The following is a 19954-nucleotide window of genomic DNA, read 5'->3' on the forward strand; positions in this document are numbered from 1 at the left end:
TGCCGTCTGTTTTTATGCCCCTTTGCACCTGGTGTTGAGTCTTTGTCCAAGGTGGAGCTTCAGCAGATCTTCCCTGAGGGCTGTTGTGAATGTGTGACCTCAGCCCTGCCTCACCTCCTGTGGCCTCCCTATCTGCAGAGCTGTGCTCCAGCCAGCTGCCTGACCAGCAGAAGGTGAGTGCGAAGGATGCAGCCTGCACTTAGGGGCACGAGCCAAGGCCATGCCAGCCCTGCCATTAAAAGGCTTAATTAGGCTAGTCATTAAGTTCAATTAGGCATTGGAAATGATCATCCCTTCTAACCCTGCAGTGCCCTCCAAGAACTGGATTCATTCCCAGGCAGCCAGCCCAGGAGCCAGGTACCAGTGCACTAGCTGCATGCGCCTCTGGTTTGGGAGCCTGTGACTTCGTTGCCAGGGCGAGGGCAGAGCCTAGAGTGAGGTGCTAGAAGTGCACATTAACTATGACCAGGCATCTGCCATTGAGGCTGTTTCCTGAGCTCATTTCTGAGCCACCCTCCTTTCTTAGGGCCACCCTTTCCCCATGCTATACTAGGAGTCAGGACATCTGCCTGCGTGCTAGTCCCCTTCGGTCACTCGCTCACCGTGTGACCATGGGGCAAGTCACATGCACTCTTTGGGCCAAGGTTCCCTGGGAAATTTGGACTAGATGATCTCAGAGTTCTCTTTTTTACCTGTAGGCCATTATGATTCTGGGAAATCTCAAATATACCAGCCTTGGGTGTGGCAAGTTTGAGAAGACTGAGTTTTCTTTCTGTAAATGCAGAACCTTGGGCTGAGAGGAGAGGGGAGGAGGTGCAGGTAGCCTCATGTAACCAGCTCAGCACGCTTGGGCTCTGCCTCTTCTGCATTAATGGTCTCAAAGGCTTTCCCCAACTCAAAAAGTAGATGTGACCATCCAAAATATACTTTCTGGATGGCTGCTTGAAACACATCATTTTAATCTACGAGTTATTACCTTGAAACAAAACAGTTGACCAACACTGAGGTGGGTACAGGCCTTCCAGGTACAGGGCGGGTGTGGACCACATGCACGTACCATAGCATGGTTGAATGAGCACAGCTTGGAGACTGAGCCCAGGATTTGTGTAGGGAAATAGGAGATAGGTGGGCAGAGCCTTGAACTTCAGGCATGACTTCAGTTTTTAGAGAATAGGAGCCACTGAAGTCCTGACAGGTGTCTTACCAATGGTGCAAGGGACACGTTGTCACACTTCTTCTGAATGCCTTTTTGATGTGACACCATCTTGAGATATTTGCAGATATAAAAAGAAATCTGCTTCTCCCAATGTCGAATCCTCTTTGTATAATGTGACAATCAACTAACTTTTTGTCTGCTTCACTCTCAACACTCTCTATACCTCACTTCTGCCACCAGAAGGGGTGAGGGGAGGTTTCTCCATACACCAGGCAATTTTGCAGTGGTCACCAGCTGAATGTCCTACAGTTTTACTCAATTCTGACCCTGTCTACCTGAAGTTAGCATCAGATCCCACAGGTTAAGGGCTCGGGTCCCACAAGATTGCCCTCATTTCTGATGCCAGTTGCAAGCCCCAGGTTGTTTTACCTGTGCTTTTGACTGACCAGCTATAAATTAAGGATTCCCATGACCCCCATCCCTACCCCTGGGTTCGATTAGTTTGCTAGAGTAGCTCAAAGAATTCAGCAAAGCATTGTACTTACTATTGCTAGTTTATTACAAAGCATATTTTACAGGGTACAAATATACAGCCAGATGAAGAGATACATAGGGCAAGGTTTGGAGGGGTCCCGAGCATAGACGCTTCTGTTCCCATGGAGTCATGGTGCACCACCCTCCTGTCACATGGATACACTCTTGTTCACCAACCCGGAAGTTCTCAGAACCTAGTCCTTTTGGGTTTTTATGGAAGCTTCATTACATAGGCACGATCAATTAAATCATTGGCCATTGGCGATCAACTCAACCTTCAGCCCCTCTCCTCTCTCCTCCCCAGTGGTCAGAGGGGTCAGGGATGGTGAGTGATGGGGTGGGACTCAAAGTTCCAACCCTCCGATCATGTGGTTGGTTCCTCTGGCAACCAACCTTCCATCCTGAGGCTGTCCAGGAGCCTCCAGCCACCAGTTATCTCATTAGCATGTAAAAAGACACTTAGCACTTCAGTGATTCCGAGCGTTTTAGGAGCTGTGTGCCAGAAACCAAATGTATATTTGGATTAGGACCAGATACAGATTTCTTATTATAAATCACAATAACAGGCTCTTCTTACGGGCTTTCTCATCTCCATTCTTTTTAGGGAGATGTACTCTTTTTAGGCCGGACAAGGTGTAGAGAGGGTCTGCTCGTCTTTTTCCCTAGAGTTTGACATTTGACACCTTTTTCTCTAGCATATATTGGTGATGTCTTTCGTTCTTATACTAAGAATTGCTCTCCTCTTACATCCATTTCAAATCGTTGCTTTCTTTTCTGAGACGATATATATACAGACATACATACATACATACATATATATATATATAATTTTTTTTTTTTTTAGAAACTGATGTTTATATTTCATCAACTTTATTTCCAGTTTGCTTAACAGCCAATGAAAGAACAGCTTAAGACCACTCAGTGGTTGTCCTACCCATTTGGTGGCCTGAGCAGTGGGAGCTGCAGAGCAGTCCTCGGTAGCAGGCCGAGCTCTCCAGTCCTCGGTAGCAGGCCGAGCTCTCCAGTCCTCGGTAGCCGGCCGAGCTCTCCAGTCCTCGGTAGCAGGCCGAGCTCTCCAGTCCTCGGTAGCAGGCCGAGCTCTCCAGTCCTCGGTAGCCGGCCGAGCTCTCCAGTCCTCGGTAGCAGGCCGAGCTCTCCAGTCCTCGGTAGCAGGCCGAGCTCTCCAGTCCTCGGTAGCAGGCCGAGCTCTCCAGTCCTCGGTAGCAGGCCGAGTTCTCCAGTCTTCAGTAGGGAACTACTGAATAGGCACAGAGGGCACTTATACACCTTCAGACCACCAGAAAGTGTATATTAAGGTTAACTAATTGTGATTATATGAGGTTGGCTTTTCCATTGGATATATGTTCCTTCTTGGCTTGAATGAGTTCTCATTTGCCACTAGGTGTACTATATTAGTTGGGGTTGCATTCATCTGCAAGCAACAGAAAACCCCATTAGCAAAGGTTTAAACAGAAAGGAGTTTGTCTCAGAAAACCGGAGGTCCGGGTTCAGCAGCCAGGAGGGGTGGAGCTCTTTCTGTCTTCCTGCCCTACTGTGAGAGCCTTTGTCATCATGCTTCTGCCTCCTGGTCATGTGATGCCTCCTATACCTCCAGGACTCACCTGTTTTCCAGGCAGGACACAGGGAGAATGACATAGAAGTGAAGGGTTTTTTTTCTTAGCAAGAATTTGTTTTTTGGAGATGAAGGAGAGGATTGTGCTTTTCAGGGGGTGCTTCCTCTTTCTCATTGGTTAGAAATGTGGTGTTTGCCTTTCCCTCATGTGAGAGAGGCTAGGGAATAGCATATTTTTAGTTGGGCTCATTGTTACCCCAAACAAAATTGGGGTTTGGATCAAGAATATGGGGAGATGACTTTGTGTAGTTACTAAGCTGTTTTCTGTGGTCTGACCCTGTCAAGCTAAGATTCAGACCTCACTAGACAAGACTATGTTGTATGATGTGTAGGGTTAGGCATGCTAAAGAGCACAGAAACAATTTCACTTAATTCTAGAAGCTTCCCAGAAGTGGGGACTCCTTCAGAAAGGATTTGAAAATTTTGTATTTTACACAGGGATAAACAGAAGTGGCTGAAATGAAGGAAGGGAACCGAGAAAAAGTAAGGCAGGAGGTGGAAAAAATGAGAGGCATGCAAGCTGAGAAACCTGGAGGTGAAGTGAACTTTGCTATAGAAAGCAGTGGTCAGCCGGAGGTGAGGCTGTGTGAGGAGGTGGAGTCAGCAATCGGATGGCGGGGCAGGCTGCTGGGCATGCCGGCTGGGGCGGCTCAGGCAAGCTGAGCAAGGGGCAGGGGGAGTGATGGAGGGAAGCCCTGGAAGCAGAAAACATGAGGCAGCTCAGCACCCATCTCTGGGCCAGGGTTCAGTGACAGCACCAAGGAGGAGAAAGACCGCATCTCAGGCAAAGATAAGCAACAGAGGGAATAGAGACAGGAGTGAGAAAAATGATGGCGGCAGCAGCTACTGTTCACTGAGCACTTTCTTTTTTTTTTTTTTTTTTTTGTCTTTTTCATGACCGGCACTCAGCCAGTGAGTGCACCGGCCATTCCCATATAGGATCCAAACCCGTGGCGGGAGCGTCGACACGCTCCCAGCGCCACACTCTCCCGAGTGCGCCACGGGCTCGGCCCCACTGAGCACTTTCTATGTGCCAAGTTCTGTGCTAAGTGCTCTGCCTCAATTAACTTGTTTGATTCTTAGAATGACCTTATGAATGTGTGGTATTTATCTCGTTTTGCAGGGTTTAAGTGACTTGCCCAAGAGCACACAGCTAGTGAATGGTGAAACTCTGATTTGAACCCAGGCCCTCTGTCTTAGTCTGTTCCTGCTGCTATAACAAAGTACCACAGACTGGGTAATTTATAAGTGGTAGAAATTTATTTCTCACAGTTCTGGAGACTGGGAAATCCAAGATCAAGGCACCAGCAGATTCAGTGTCTGGTGAGAGGGTTGCTCTTAGCTTTCAAGATGGACCTGTTGCTGTGTCCTCACATGGCAGAAGGCAGAGGGGCAAAAAGGCCTGGCTAGTTTCCCCTAGACCTTTTATAAGGCACTAATCCCATCCATGAGGGTGGAGCCCTTGTGGCCTAATCACCTCCTAAAGGCCCCATGTCTTAATACTGTCGCATTGGGGATTGAGTTTCAACATGAGTTTTGGAACGAACACGGATATTTAAAACACACCACCCTCCGACTCCAGAGCCCATGCTCAGAACCACTTGGTTTAGAGCTAGTTGTTTAAATTGTGGCCCAAGATCAGAGTTCAGTACACGCAGCTTGGCTGGTCTGATCCTGAGTGATTGAGCCCCAATCACTCTAACCCAAACAGGAGGGTTGGTTTTCGAGTTGCCCCTATTTGTAGGTTTGCAGAGTTCAGCAGGTCTAGGCAGATACTCTCTTTCCAAGTGCTTGGAGCTAGAGGACAGGAAAGAGTCAAAACAAGCAGGAAAAAAACAAAAAAACCCTGGGAATGTGAAGAGTGGGTTAACTGTTGAGGAAAGGAGTGTAAAGGGAAAGTTAAATTTCTCATCGCAATTGGGAAAGCTGAAGCTGGTTCTGACAACTGCTAAGAAAGGAGAGGGAAGGACCAAAGTGGAAAATGCCTTAAATTCTTAAGTAGGAAGAGAGTTTGGATTAACTTTGTTGTCTCTAAAATTAATGATCCCTCCTTTCTTTCCTTCTTCCCTCTCTGTTTTTGTTTGTTTTCCCCCTGCTGTATTGACTTTGGGATCTCCAAAACAGCACATTACGCTGCCTTGATTGAAATTTTAGGGCTGGATAAACTAGTTGCAAGGAAGGGGCTGCTTGGCGGTTGTCAGAATAGAGAATGTTATTAATGGGAACAGATGGGGGTGGGGGCCAGGATCGGGGGAAGCAGAGTGGGTGATCATTCACAGAGCTGGAGAGACTTGAGGAGTCATGGAGTCTGGCCGCTTCTATTTGGAGATAGAGAAAATGAAGCCTGGGGAGGTTAAGTGACTCTGAGTTACAGCATCTTAGAGTTAGAAAGGCCCTTAAATGTCACCTTGCCCCGCTGCCCAAGGTCATGCAGCTAATTAGTATAAATAGAATGTGCCTCTCATTCTACAGCCATGCCCCATTCTCAAACCCTGAGAGCTGCATGCATTCATCTCAAGTTCATGAAAAGGCCATGCGCTATACTATTTGTGCAAGAGTGAGTCTGTTAGAATAAAATTGTCTTTACTGCAATCCTCTGGGACCCTCCAGAAATGAGATGTTGATCATATGAAGCAATCTTATTGAACAAAAAAACTTTCAAGGAAAAAAGTTGTATCCCCTGAGCCAGCTAGTCTCTGCTAAGGGGGACTCGCTGCTTTGCAGTGTGAGCTTCTGAAAGCCAGGAGGGAATGATTAGAGATGCCAGCCATTGGTTAAAATTCTCCCGACATAGATGATCTCCTTGTTCTCTCTTTGATGGGTTTGGTCTCTCAAAAAATAAGATTTGAACATCACACCTACTTCTTTCCTTTTTTTGTAGTCCTTTACTGAGAAGTAACTGAAAGCAGTTTTAATATTGAGCATATGTAGGTATAAATATGCACATGAAATGGATGCCCCTCACATTGTCTGAGTTTTTTCTGGCCCAGTGGTTTTGTCAGTGATTTTACTTCTTGGCCCATGCTACCCCCACCAGAACTGGTTGCTGGTGGCTGTGCCAATGTCTCCTGGTTTCATTGCACAAGAGGCCATTTTTTGAAGTGCCAGGTTGTCCTTGTTCCTCCTTACCAGGGGTTCACCAGGATGGGCCCTGAGCCTTCTAGGAGGCTCTCCCTGAGGGCCTCACACACTGGCAGCTGGAAGAGGGCCGTGCTAATGGCCTGAGGCACCTTTTCATCACTTGGGTGAGTCTCAGGGTATTATGGGCTTTTGGGAGAACCACAGGATATGGACAAGGAGCAGAGAAAATGTTGGGTTAGTGACTAGAAGGAAATCTTTACTTGTTTCTCATTCACAGAGCAGAAAATTCTCTCCAGCAGAAGGAAAAGACCCACTCCGTTCAGCGATTAAAAATAAATTGAAAGAAAGGTTTCTGGAAGCACTGATTTTGCCCCTTGACGTGTGGACACAACTTTTACTTGTGTCAGTGCCCACATTCTGTCTCGCAGTTCACTCTTCATCCTCCATCCTCATAGCTGTGTTTCCCCAAGACTGGTGTTGAGTCACAAAGATACTGTCTTTTCTATTAGCTTTCTGTCCCTCCTGTTATGCCCATGGAAGAGTTGCCATTTTTAGGTAGTATTTGTTTAACACTTCTCTAATCTCCCTTTTTAACAAAGGTTAAGCTGTTGGCTCACACTTTTGGCAGACAGCAATATCTACCTATAATAAAATAAAATTTATAGTTTTTTAAAACGGCGTTTTATTTTTTAACAGTTACCTTCCCTATGGCTGATGATGCTGGCTTTCATTGAGAATATAAAGTTTCCTTTTAAATACATTTATTAAAGTAAAGGTAAAGACTCAAATAAAGAAAATACTATGTAGGTTTAGAAAGTACACAGTTGTAGCAAAATTCATGAAGGTGGCACCTGAAAGTGACAGACCTTTGGGAATAGCACCGTCCAGTGGAATAGCAGCTCCTCTTGCTTGCTTTTCTACCCCATTCTCTCTCCCAGTACAACTCCTTCCACTTAACTCCTTTGTGCTGCGTTTACACTGCAGGATATGAGGTGAGTTGCATATTAGTTGCATATTATTCATTGAAATCTTTCTTTACATCTGAGCCTAAGTGCCTTGAAGGGGAAAAGAAAGTGAAAGTTAATTTCTAGCCCCATAGTTTCCTCCTGATCCCTGATATAAATATAAACAATGTCGTTGTATATATTTATAGAGTTGATCCTTGCTCAAGTCTGGTTACTCAGCCAGCCAGCTCTGATGCCATTCTCTTTTTCAGCCACCACCTTGTCTGTAATTCAGCAACACCAGGTCCCCTGCTGTTCTGAGCACACCTGGCCCCTTCATGCCTCTGACCTTTATTCAGGTTGTTTCCTCCAGTGGGAAGCATCTTCCTGTGGCTTTACTGGCTGTTGTAAGCTCACTTGTCTCTCAATTGGCAAGTCGTCTAGGAAGCCTTTCAGATTCCCCCCACTAGAATGGCTGGTTTCGTCCTTTGTGCTTCCATGACATTCTGCTTACACCTACCTCACTTGGCTTGTTAAGTTCAGGGCGTAGTAGAACTAGCAGCACAAACTAAGGGATTGCATGTGAACCTTAGTTTCTAGTTCCAGCTCTGCATCCAGCTAGCTTTGGTGCTTTCGTTAGTCCCTTTAATGACTCCTGCTCTCCATTTCCTCATCTAGCAGCTGCACAGTGTATAGATGGCGGTGGAGTCTTTCAGGCCCTGCAGTATTGAGTTTATGGAGGTATTAGTGTTATTTCTGTCGTGTTCTTTTCTCCCACCAGATTGTAAAATCCTGAGCAAAAGATCCCCAGTTCCCAGCACCTCCCACTCATGCCTAATAGATAATTAGTGATCCAGTAAAGTTTCCTGAATAAAATAACATTCATTTGCGATACCTAATATCTAGAGTTCTAAAGTCTCTGCTGCTTTTTCTTGATAGCAGGCATACACATACATTTAACATGTGCCCATAACTGGGTTTAGCTACTAAAAGTGTTTCTGTATAAAGGTTGAGTAACCCTTATCTGAAATGTTTGGGACCAGAAGTGTTTTGGATTTTGGATTTTTTCAGATTTTGGATTATTTGCAGGGGGTTAAGCATCTCTAATCTGAAAATTCAGAATACTACAATGAGCATTTCCTTTGAATGACATGTCAATGCCCCAAAAGTTTCCGATTTTGGACTTTTGGATTAGGGATGCTCATCCTGTATTTCGACCTTTTTTTCCTTGCGATAAGTGCTCTTTTAGAGTTTGAATCAGAACAAAGATGTTGTTTTTAATCTGACCAGCAGGGGGCAAACTTCACCCAGAAATTGCCTTGTAACTCACTATACCTTCAAGTGTATAGGGCTTGGTGTCAACAGACAGGGCATGGACATAGGTTTTCATCTTTCGACCAGATACTTTATTGACAAACTGTGGCAGCAGGAGCTAAGTATGATCTAGTGTGACCTAAAACCCCAAAGTGCCAAAATTTGAGTGCTAGGGAATTCTTGCTTGTCTTTAAAAGAAAAGAGAAAATACAATACCTACTAATATATACTTGTCTCTAAACACACGAATGGCAGGAACTAGAAACTGAGCGGAAAGAGAGTGGGAGGTTCAGCTCTTAGGAGAGGTTCAAGTGAGGAACAATCTATAGGCCGAGGAAAACTTCAGTTCATGAGAAGTTATCTGGCTTCAAATCACTATTACAGGTGTGGGGACATCTGAGACCAAAGGGGCCCCAGTTACCCAGTGTACTGCCAGATACTGAACAGACAGTGTAGCCAGGATTACAATGGCAGATGTCTCCTTTCCTCAGATTTCGGTGTTCCTTGTGGGTGCTCATTTGGCAGGTCACATAATTTATGAAGTAGAACTTTGGTTTTGGATTTGCTAGTGACATGTTATATGATTTGGGAAAAATAGACTCCTTTTTCCTGTGCCTTGGTAAAATTTACCTCAGTGAGGTTTGGAGGCAATTTTGAGATTTTTATTGGACGCTTTAAAATTACAAGGTTAGGGCTGGCCCGTTAGCTCAGCTGGTTAGACCTCAGCCTTGTAACGCCGTGGTCACGCTTTTGGATCCCTGTACTGGCCAACCACTAAAATAATCAATCAATCAATCAATCAAATTATAAGGGTAGAAAACCTTGCAAGAAAAAGGCATCATGATTTCTTTTTCTCTAGAAGAGTGATATAGTTTTAAAATATAAGGTAGCTTTGGTACCAATTTAGTTGGTATCTCATTCCTGCTCTTCCCCTTGCCAAGTTTTCTTCATGAATTTGGCCCCTGGCTGCAGAATTTCTTCTATTTAAAATAGGAGCCATGTGTGTTAGTCAGGGTTCTCCAGAAAGACCAAACCAATAGGATTATATAAACATATGAGAGGGGATTTATTAGGGGAATTGGCTCACGCGATTGTGAAGACTGAGGAGTCCCACCACAGGCGGTCTGCGAACTGGATGCTGGTAGCGTGGCTCAGTCCAAGTCCAGAAGCCTCAGAACCAGGGAAGCCAAATGGTGTGATTCTCAGCCTAAAGCCAAAGGCCTGAGAGCCAGGGTGCTGCTGGTATAAGTCGTGGAACCCAGAGGCTGAAGAGTTTCGAGTTCAGCTGTCCACAGTCAGAAGAGCGTATCCTAGCTCCAGTGGAACAGAGCAAGAGATATGTGTTTTCCTCCATTTCGTTTTCTCCAAGCCTCCAGTGGATGGATGGTGCCTACCCATACTGAAGGCAAATCTTTCCCACCCAGTCCGCTGAGGCTTACTTACATACTTATCTCCTCTGGAGACACCCTCACAGACATACCCCAGAATAATGCTTTACTAGGTTTCTATGTATTCCTTAATCTAGTCAAGTTGACACCTAAAATTAACCATCACAAGTTCACCTTTTGTCAACTTGGTTTTCATACTTATCACCCTAAACCATAGTCAGTCTTCAAATGGGACAAGAACAATGTGATAGTTCTGCCTGACAGATGCAACTATCCTGCATACAAAAGAAAATGTGTTAATCCCTTTCCCAGAAGAGGAGGTAAAGCCCTTAGGTGATGTTTACTCTTCTGAATCCCATGATTAAAATACAAATACTAACATGTAGCGTTAACAATATTTAAATACTAATATAAAGTCAATAAGTCTTATGTTAATGATGAGAATAAGAGGAACAAAATCAAAGGTAATCGTTTAATATATGTACAGTAAATATATTCATATATACTCACAGACATATTCTTAACAAAATAGGGAGGATAATTACAGTCCTTGTTTCTGCAACTGGTCACATGGTCATAGCTGGTGTCTATAACTACCTTCTTCTACTTACCCACTCTGTATTCCCTTTGTCTTCAGTGAGCACCTCAGCTGGTCGTGGTTCTTTACCCAGCAAGGTGACTCAAACCTTCATCCCTGAAAACTCTGGGCCATTTGTAGTCTTGCCTGGATTGGGTTGTTGTAATTTCCCATTGACCTTAATCACAGGGCATGGTAGTACTAAGAGACACCCTAAGAGATCTCCTGTATTGAGACATAATCTTTCTTAGCTCTGTAATGGAATAATAGTCCAACTTCCCCTTGGTAGTCTGGGTCAATCACTCCAGCTAACATTGTGATTCCTTTCTTAGCCTGTTGACTCAGAGGCATGAGGAGCCCAAAGTGGCCAGGGGCAGCCTTAACTTCTAGTTCAATGAGATCATTGTTTTGTCTCCTGGTGGAAGCATTCCTCCCTCTAACTAAGACCTCTAGGCCAGCAGGGCGTAAAGTCATGGGAACAGGAAGCAAAAGTTTTGCTAGTGGGCCGCTAGGGGTAATGGGGAGTGGTGTTGCTTCCGTTTCCACCCCTTGATTTCCTGGACCCATGAAACCTGGCTATGGGGAAAACAGTACCATATATTAGGTGCTGATTTAGAGCATTAACAGCCTTCTGGAAAACCTTGCCCTAGCCCTGCAGGGTATTGTCACCTAGCTGGCATTGTAACTGTGACTTCAAAAGGCCGTTCTGCCATTCTGTCAGACTGGCTGCTTCAGGATGATGGGAAACATGGTAAGACAAGTGGATTGCATGAGCCTGAGCCCGTTACCACACTTCTTTGGCTGTGAAGTGAGTTCCTTAGTCAGAAGCAATGCTGTGTGGAACACCATGGTGAATAAGACATTCCATGAGCCCACGGATGGTAGTTTTGGCAGAAGCATTTCATACAGGGAGAGCAAATCCAAAGTGTCTATTCCAGTAAGGACAAAACATTGCCTCTTCCATGATGGAAGTGGTCCAGTCTAATCAACCTGCCACCAGGTAGCTGGCTGATCACCCCTAGGGAATGGTGCCATATTGGGCACTCAGTGTTGGTCTTTGCTACTGGCAGACTGGACACTCAGTGGTGGCTGTAGCCAGGTCAGTCTTGGTGAGTGGAAGTCCATGTAGCAGACCTCATGTTTAACCTCCATCCCTGTCACCATGGCCACCATTGTTCCTGAGCCCACTGAGCAATGACAGGGTGGCTGCGGAAAGAGTTTGACTGGTATCCACAGAACAGATCATCCTGTCCACCTAACTATTAAATTCTTCCTCTGCTGAAGTCACCCTTTGATGGGCATTCACATGAGAAACTAGTATCTTCACATCCTTTGCCCATTCAGAGAGGTCTGTCCATGTACCTCTTCTCCAAATTTCCTTGTCACCAGTTTTCCAATCGTGTTCCTTCCAAGTCCCTGACCATCTGGCCAAATTATTGGCTACAGCCCATAAATTGGTATATAATCATACATCTGGCCATTAGTCCTTCCAGGCAAAGTGCACAGCCAGGAGTACTGCCCTAAGTTCTGCTTATTGAGACGATTTCCCTTCACCACCGTCCTTTAGGAGCGTCCCAGAAAGGGGCTATAGTGCCAAAGCTGTCCACTTTCAGATGATGCCTGCATATCATGCAGAACTATCTGTAAACCAAGCCCTAGCCTTCTCTTCCTCTGTCAACTGATAATAGGGTACACCTCATGAAGCCATAGGTGCAGGCTAAGTAACAGAAGGCAGTGTAGCAGGAGTGGGAACTGTGGGCATTTGGGCTGCTTCTTCATGTAACTTGTGCCTTCAGGACTTGCTCAGGACCAATCATGTGCATACTGTTTCCATTTGATGATCGATTGCTGCTGTGCACACCCAACCTTATGACTTGCTGTGTCAGATAACACCCAGTTCATGATGGGCAGCTCAGGTCACATGGTAACTTGGTGGCCCATAGTCAATTTCTACTAAGGCCCAGTAGCAGGCTAAGAGCTATTTCTCAAAAGGAGAGTAGTTATCTGCAGAAGATGGCAGGGCCTAGCTTCAGAATCCTAAAGATCTCCTATAGGGGCCTGCCAAAGGCTCCAGACAGCATCCCTATCTGCCCTGACACCTCAAGTATCACTGGGTCTGCTGGATCATATGGCCCAAGGGGCAAAGCAGCTTGCTCATCAGGCTGGACCTGTTTCAGAGCCTTCTCTTATTCTGGAACCCACAAAACTTGCAGCTTTTGGGGTCACTCACTTGGTGGGCTGGAGTAAGACACCCAAATGAGGAATGTGATGCCTCCAAAATCTAAATAGACCCACTAGGCGCTGTGCCTCTTTCTTGGTTGTAGGAGGGGCCAGATGCAACAATTTATCCTTCACCTTAGAAGGGATATCTCTACATGCCCCATACCATTGAACCCCTAGAAATTTAACTGAGGTAGAAGGCCCCTGAACTTTAGATTTACTTACTGTCCTCTGACATGCAAATATCTTACCAATAAGTCCAGAGTAGTTGCTACTTCATGCTCACTAGGTCCAGTCAGCATTATGTCATAAATGGACCAGTGTAATGTTTTGTGGAAGGGAAAGGCAATCAAGATCCCTGCCAGCTAAATTGTGACAAAGGTGGAGAGTTGATATACGTCTAGGCAGGACAGTGAAGGTGTATTGCTGGCCTTACCAGCTAAAAGCAAACTGCTTCTGGTGGGCTTTATGACAGAGATGGAGAAAATGCATTTGCCAGATCAATAGCTGCATAGCAGGTACCCAGAGATGTGTTAATTTGCTCAAGTAATGGAACCACATCTGGTTCAGCAGCTGCAGTTGGGGTCACCATTTGGTTAAGCTTACGTTAACCCACTGTCGTTCTCTAGGATCCATCTATCTTCTTCACAGGCCAAATAGGAGACTTGAATGGGGATGTGGTGGGAATCACCACTCCTGCCTCTTTCAAGTTCTCTATGATAGCACTAACTTCTGCGGTCCCTCCAGGGATGTGGTATTGTTTTTGATTTACTATTTTCCTAGGTAGAGGCAACTCTAAAAGCTTCCATGTGGCCTTTCCCACCATAATAGTCCTCATTCCACAGGTCAGGGAACCAGTGTGGGGATTCTGCCAGCTGTTCAGTATGTCTGTTACAATTATGCATTCTGGAACTGGGGAAATAACCACAGGATGGGTTCGAGGACCCACTGGACCCACAGTGAGTTGGACCTGGGCTGAGACTCCATTAATCACTTGACCCCCATAAGCCCCTATTCTAACTAGAGGGCCACTGTGATGTTTCGAGTCTCCTGGAATCAGTGTCAGTTGAGATCCAGTGTCCAGTAGTCCCCAGAAGGTCTGATTATTTCTCTTTCCCCAATGCACTGTCTGGTAAAAGGCCATAGGTCCCTCTGGGGAAGGATGGGAGAAAGATTAATAGTATAAATTTTTGGTAGGGTACCAACATCCATCTTCAAGGGGAACCCGGACACCCCTCATTTAAGGGGTTCTGGGTCTGTAAACTGGCAAGTCTGGGAATTGATTGAGGGCCCATGACTGTTCTTATGATTTGAGTTAGACTTTTGTTCACTTGACCTAGAAGTTTTCTGCTTATACAGACCAAGTAAGAATTTAGTAGGCTTCCCATCTGTTTGACTTCTAGGAACATCATGATTAACTAGCCAACACCATATGTCTACACAAGTCAGACTATTCTGATTGTTGTTTTGCCTCTGCTATCCATTATGGTAACTACGCCCACCTTGCCTTTGTCAGTTAATTACCACCTCTTGGCCCCTGCCACCCTGGGATCCAATGAGTCCCATTGCATTTAAGTTTTCCACTTGATTGATTGTAGTTCCCACTAGAAGGTCTGGTCTACAGAGAAGAGCAATCATAGAGCTTTTCAGGGATGCTAGAGCTCCCCTCCCAAATCTGTTTCTCAAGGTATTGGTGAAAGGTATGTCCTCTGGGGCTTCCCAATGGAGGTGAATAGGTTTTACATGACAAATCCACTCTGGCAATCCAATCTCCCCAAGCCTTTGAATCCCTTCCTGTTCAGCTAACCAGGGGAGATCAGGCATCTCTAACTCACTCACAGTGTGCCATCTTTTGATCAATATTTCAGCCAACCAAGCAAACGAACAGTTAGTACCTTTCCTAACTCCCCAAGCTGTAGCAGTAAATGCAGACTCTCTGCCTGGTGGGCCCATATCAATAAATTAGGCCTGATCCAACCTTACATTTCTTCCACTAGTATCCCACACCCTTAATATCTGTTCCCATACGTGTTCTCCAGATTTCTGCTTGTGTGAATTAGAAAACTCAGGTAGTTCTTGAGGAATGTAATGCACCTCCTCATGGGTCACACTTTCTACTTCACCTTTAGGGACCTGCCAGACCTTGAGTCTAGTTATAGGTCTAGAATCAAAGACAGGTGGTGGGTGTGGGTCCTGAGGAGAATCAGCATGGTCTTGCTCAGTCCCTGCCTCAGGGGAAGCCATTACTGTTTACGTAGGCAATGCCCCTCAGGCAGAGGTGGAAGGGCTGCTGTCTCTGGGGTTGGAGGTGGGGAGTTCATTTCTGGCAAGCCAGACTCATTGGAATTTAGGGGTTACATGTCCCCAGGCTCATCAGGGTCTTCCCACACATCCCCATCCCAACTTGCAGGATGCCATCCTTTCTTAACCAGTGCCGTAACTTTAACGGTAGATACCCAGTGAGGCTCAGAGCTCAACAGCTGCTGTAGTTCAGCCAATCATGTGATGAGGGCTTGTGTTTGGATTTTCTGCAATTTCAGCCCTGTGGGTACTGGAGAGAAGATTCCGACCCACAGCACACTTAGAAACTTTCAGGTCATCTGTGTGGCTTGAGCTGAGAATTCACATCCCTGGGTTCTTCCTTTTTTTCCCCTCACTTTGTCCAGCGATGCTAGGAGCAAACAGGCAATGTCATTATATTCCTTGTTTTTTCACAAATACTCAAAGGTATCATGTATAGAGTCACTGAATCCCTTTCTTTTTACAGGTGGTGAATTAGATGTATCAAATGGATTTATTTTGCATATCTCTACAAACAGTTGATGCCATGGACTATCAGTGCTCTCTGTGTTATTAAAAGTCTAGTTGTTAGCATTTTTAGATCTGAAACCCTGAAACCAATTAAGGAAATTCATCTTCAAGATTGTTTCTCTAGAACCACTCCTCATACCAAAATCTGTATCAGTCAGTGTTCTCCAGAGAGACAGAACCAATAGAATATCTATATAAGTATATGAGAGCGGATTTATTAGGAAAATTGGTTCATGTGATGGTGAAGGCTGAGGAGTCCCACCACAGGCCATCTGCAAAGTGGACGCCAGTAGCGTGGCTCAGTCCAAGTCTGGAAGCCTCAGAACCAGGGAAGCCGATGGTGTGTTATTCTCATCCTGATGACAAAGGCCTGAGAGCTGGAGGTGTTTCTGGTATAAGTCCTGGAATCCAAAAGCTGAAGCATCCTGAGTTCAGATGTCCATGGACAGGAGAGAAGAGTGTATCCCAGCTGCAGCAAAACAGAGCAAGAGATTTGCCTTTTCCTCCATTTCTGCTCTCTCCAGGCCCCAGTGGATTGGATGGTGCCTGCCCATATTGAGGGCGAATCTTTCCAACCTAGTCCACTGAGGCTTACATGCTAATCTCTTCTGGAAACACCCTCATAGACACGCCCGAAAATAATGTTTTTACCAGGTTTCTATGTATTCCTTAATCTAGTCAAGTTGACACCATCACACCATGTGAGTGCCTTCCTGTGGCTTTAGCATTTCTCTCACATGGGACAAGTTGTAGTTGTAACCATTTGTCCAAACTCTTCACATTCCTCCCTGGGTCAGAGGCCTTGGTCCATGACGGATGGGCTAGCAGAAGGCCTTCCCCCAGGATGGTCAAGGCTCCTGGTGCCTGGCACTTTGGTCTATTTTAAGCCTGTCTGTCTTGTAGCAGGGAGGTGAGTCTGGGGTCCAGTATGTGCTGTGGATATTAAGAGACTTCAAGGACACTTCCCCCCATTTATCCCAGTATGTCCCCTGCTAAAATAGGTTAACGGTGTCTAATTAACCACTGAACGTTGTCATGCTGCATAAAGATAGCATCCTGGCTGTTCTCTGAGCCGTGGTACTTTATCTCCATTTAGATCACTGCAGTATTCCATTAAACTCGAGAGAAACATTTTAACTGAGATGATGTCTACATTAGGGCTGCCTTTCACCCTTCAGCACGTAACCGGCGTGCAGCAGCAGTTGAGGCCTGATATCTGGTGACGGGGGAAATCCAGGTTGCTCAATGGTCCCTCTCTCAGAAGCTGGTGGGGTCCCTGCAGATGGGGTCATGACCCCTGCTAGTCCCACAGACACAGTCGTTTTTATGCAGACTCTTGATCATGATGGCCCGACCACACCCCTTGAAGCAGCAGGGAGGACAGAGACAGACTCCACAGGTGGGAGGGTCTTTTACATTACAGCACTTCTTTGCCATTGACCCCAGAATGAAACCACGAGGATCCAAGATTCCCCCATGGTCCGTGTGGCTGCAGTTAAAGGATGTGCCAGTGGGATCAATCTTGTCCTCAGCTGACCAAATCATGCCATTGAATGCCAGTGTAGTCTCTAAGCGCCCAAGAAAGGCAGTGCATTTGGGCAAAAGAAATTTGAAATGGAGGGAATAGAGAGGGGAAGTTGACTTAGCTAGACAGGGTCTCTTTTTTGCTATAATGCCAGGTGTCGTATTGTGAATAAAACGTACATAGAAAATCACAGAGAACAATTAAGCCAGCGTTAACTACCAAATTGCCAATCCTACAAAGCTATAGTCCTGCTATTAGTTGAAAGTATGTCCCTGTCATGAAAAATATTAATTGGTTTTGAAACAGTCTATAGAAGGAGCATTTCCCACAATGTAGAACTGCCTGCTTGTCTCTATCATGTAGAAGTGACAAACTGAGCTTTGGAGTCAGACAGCCCCAGCTTGCATTCTAGGCCTGCCACTTTCTAGGTGGGTGATCTTAGGCAAGTTACTTCATCCCTTTGAGCCCCAGTCTCCTCACCTGTAAAACAGAGTGAATTAAATAAGATAATGTGATAATTCAATGAGATAAAATATAATACCATATGTAACTTATACTTTAATATAATAGTAACCAATAATATAATGACAGTGCCTGGCACCCAACAAGCTCAATAGCTTTTGATGTTGTTATCATCAGGCACCATCCTTCCTATGACTGGTTTGTGGTGATGGGGGCAGCATGAAGGAGTGGGGGCCAGGGCTGGGAATGGGCTTTCCCTGAGAACTGAGAGTGGATGCATCAAGCCAAGGGGGAGAAACCAAGCAGAGGTCAGAGATGAGTTGGGATACACACCAGAAGGGCGCTGATCGAGTGTTGAGTTGAAGGACTGGGCTTTAAATGAAGGTCGCAATAGCAAGATGGCCCCTTTAACATTAAAGTCCTCTACCTGAGACGCTGATGTTTAAAGAATGCAGCAGCTTTGTGGCTGAGCATTTTGGGCAATTTGGTCAGGGCCACACAGAGACAGCTGTGATTTCCCCTTTGCCAAGTCACTGGGAAGGAGGAACCCAGGGTGTCCTTACTCCTGTCACCCATCTCCACAAGGTAGGAGGTGGGGTAGAGTATTTCCCTCATTGTCCAGAGCTAAAGCTTCTTTCTACAAAATGGCCAAAGCAATCAGCAAGTGATGGAGTAGCTCTTAAAAAGAAACCTGGCATTTAATTAACTTTTCAAAGTGCTGGTTCAGCAACCTCTATGTTTTACATTTTGAATATTGAACGAGCATCTCTAATCGGGTCTGAATTGTGCTGGGCCTGCCATGGTGGAAAGCACCTGCTTAGTTTTTATGAACACCGTGGACTCTTATGTGAATTGCAGGAGAGCCAGCTCAGGATCACTCAGGAATGGGCCATTCAGGCCCCTTGCTATGTCTTTCTCCCCTCAGCCTTTGGGTCAAGTCCATGTTCATTAACACTTCTGTTAGAAGAAAGTAGACAAGTCAGAGGAGAAAGCAAATAGGCTTCAGTTTTTGCTCCTTAGCAACTGGAGTGTACAGCCTAATATCTGAAATAAGGTTTAGGGCAGTGACCTCATATATGTGGCTGGGTCCCATTTCTAGAAATTACTACCTCAGGGAGCTGGGGGACAGGCCTAGTACATGCACCTTGAAAAAACTTACCAGGTGTGATTCTGTTGTGCACCGCTGGCTAGAGCTACTGGTTTAAAGAATTCTCTCCAGCTGCCAATTCTCTGCCTATCCTGTCTCTTGTCTTCTGTAGGTAGGGAAAGTCAAGAAGAAACTGTGTACAGTAAATCCAAACAGATGTCTGGGTGCCTTCAGGACATGAGAAAATCAGTTGCTATCTGCTTTTCAAAAGGTTTGAGGCAGAGTGTTTGGAATCTAGGGTGATAGTCGGGAGGTAAGGATTCTAGTTTCAGCCTCATCACTAACTAGCTCTGCGATTTGGGTGAAGAACACGATCACAGTGCACAGTGTCCCTGTATATGAACTGGGGCTGCTGAAACGTGCCTTACCTCTTTTGCAGAGCTCGACTGATGCAGTGTTTATAGATGTGAAAGTCTGTGAAGAGTATTGAAAAGTGCTCAGTCTGCATAAAGTGGTCTTGCTAGTATTATCAGGATCATTGTCAGGTTCCCAAACCCTTTACTGGCCACTTGTGGGGAAGGAGATACATAGGCCATGGTGCAGTAAGAGGTGGGAAGCCCAGGGCTGTGCTGACCACAGTTCTGCGGACAGCCTGCTGTGGGCTGGGACCAGGTTCCACGAGCTCATCAGCAACCTCCATTTCCTCTGGGAAGTTGGGAAAAAAGTGTGTGTCTCTGAGGGAGAAATGACCCACAACCCACAGTTCTTCACCTCCACCCCTGTCCCTGCTGACTGTGGGAGGTGGGACTTTACCCCCCAGTCTTTCCCTGGTTATCTACCCTGGTGGGCTGTGGTAGAGCGCTGTGTTTTACCTATTTGTTTGTTTGTTTTTAAGTTGTCACCAATAATTTTAAAATGCACTCCACATTATGACTGGCTATGTGTATATAAAACCAAAACCAGAAAGCTTACTTAATCCTTACTATTTAATACATTTAATACTTATTCTTACGATTTGCAGTGCATTCTCTTTTCTATTCTATGCTATTAAAAAAGAAAAGAAGAAAGCAAGAAAAAGAAAAAAGGCAGGTGGTGATCTACTAAATTTATTTCATGACTCACTAATGGATCATGACCTGTAGTTTAAAAACCGTAGTGCTAGATGCTGTGTCCTTGAGCTGGGTTCTGTGTCATTGCACTAGCCTGAGGTACCTTTTTTTTC

General features: G+C 45.4%; 1 protein-coding gene and 1 long non-coding RNA gene across 6 annotated transcripts in view; one reads left to right on the top strand and one right to left on the bottom strand.

The window, feature by feature from the left end:
- IFT43 (intraflagellar transport 43) overlaps positions 1–19954 on the top strand; it is a 135394-nt gene that overhangs the window by 53000 nt on the left and 62440 nt on the right. The gene's annotated exons all lie outside the window — the stretch shown is intronic.
- Positions 2574–10871, bottom strand: LOC134373912 (uncharacterized). 2 transcript variants are annotated; one of them, XR_010023002.1, is made up of 4 exons: positions 10662–10871; positions 9750–9972; positions 7271–7382; positions 2574–3122 (listed from the first exon to the last, which is right to left on the bottom strand). It is a non-coding gene; the product is annotated as an uncharacterized LOC134373912 (long non-coding RNA). The 2 variants fall into 2 exon arrangements; XR_010023001.1 differs by having other exon boundaries at positions 9750–9976.

Source organism: Cynocephalus volans, chromosome 3 (assembly GCF_027409185.1).
Source record: "Cynocephalus volans isolate mCynVol1 chromosome 3, mCynVol1.pri, whole genome shotgun sequence".
NCBI lineage: Eukaryota > Metazoa > Chordata > Mammalia > Dermoptera > Cynocephalidae > Cynocephalus > Cynocephalus volans.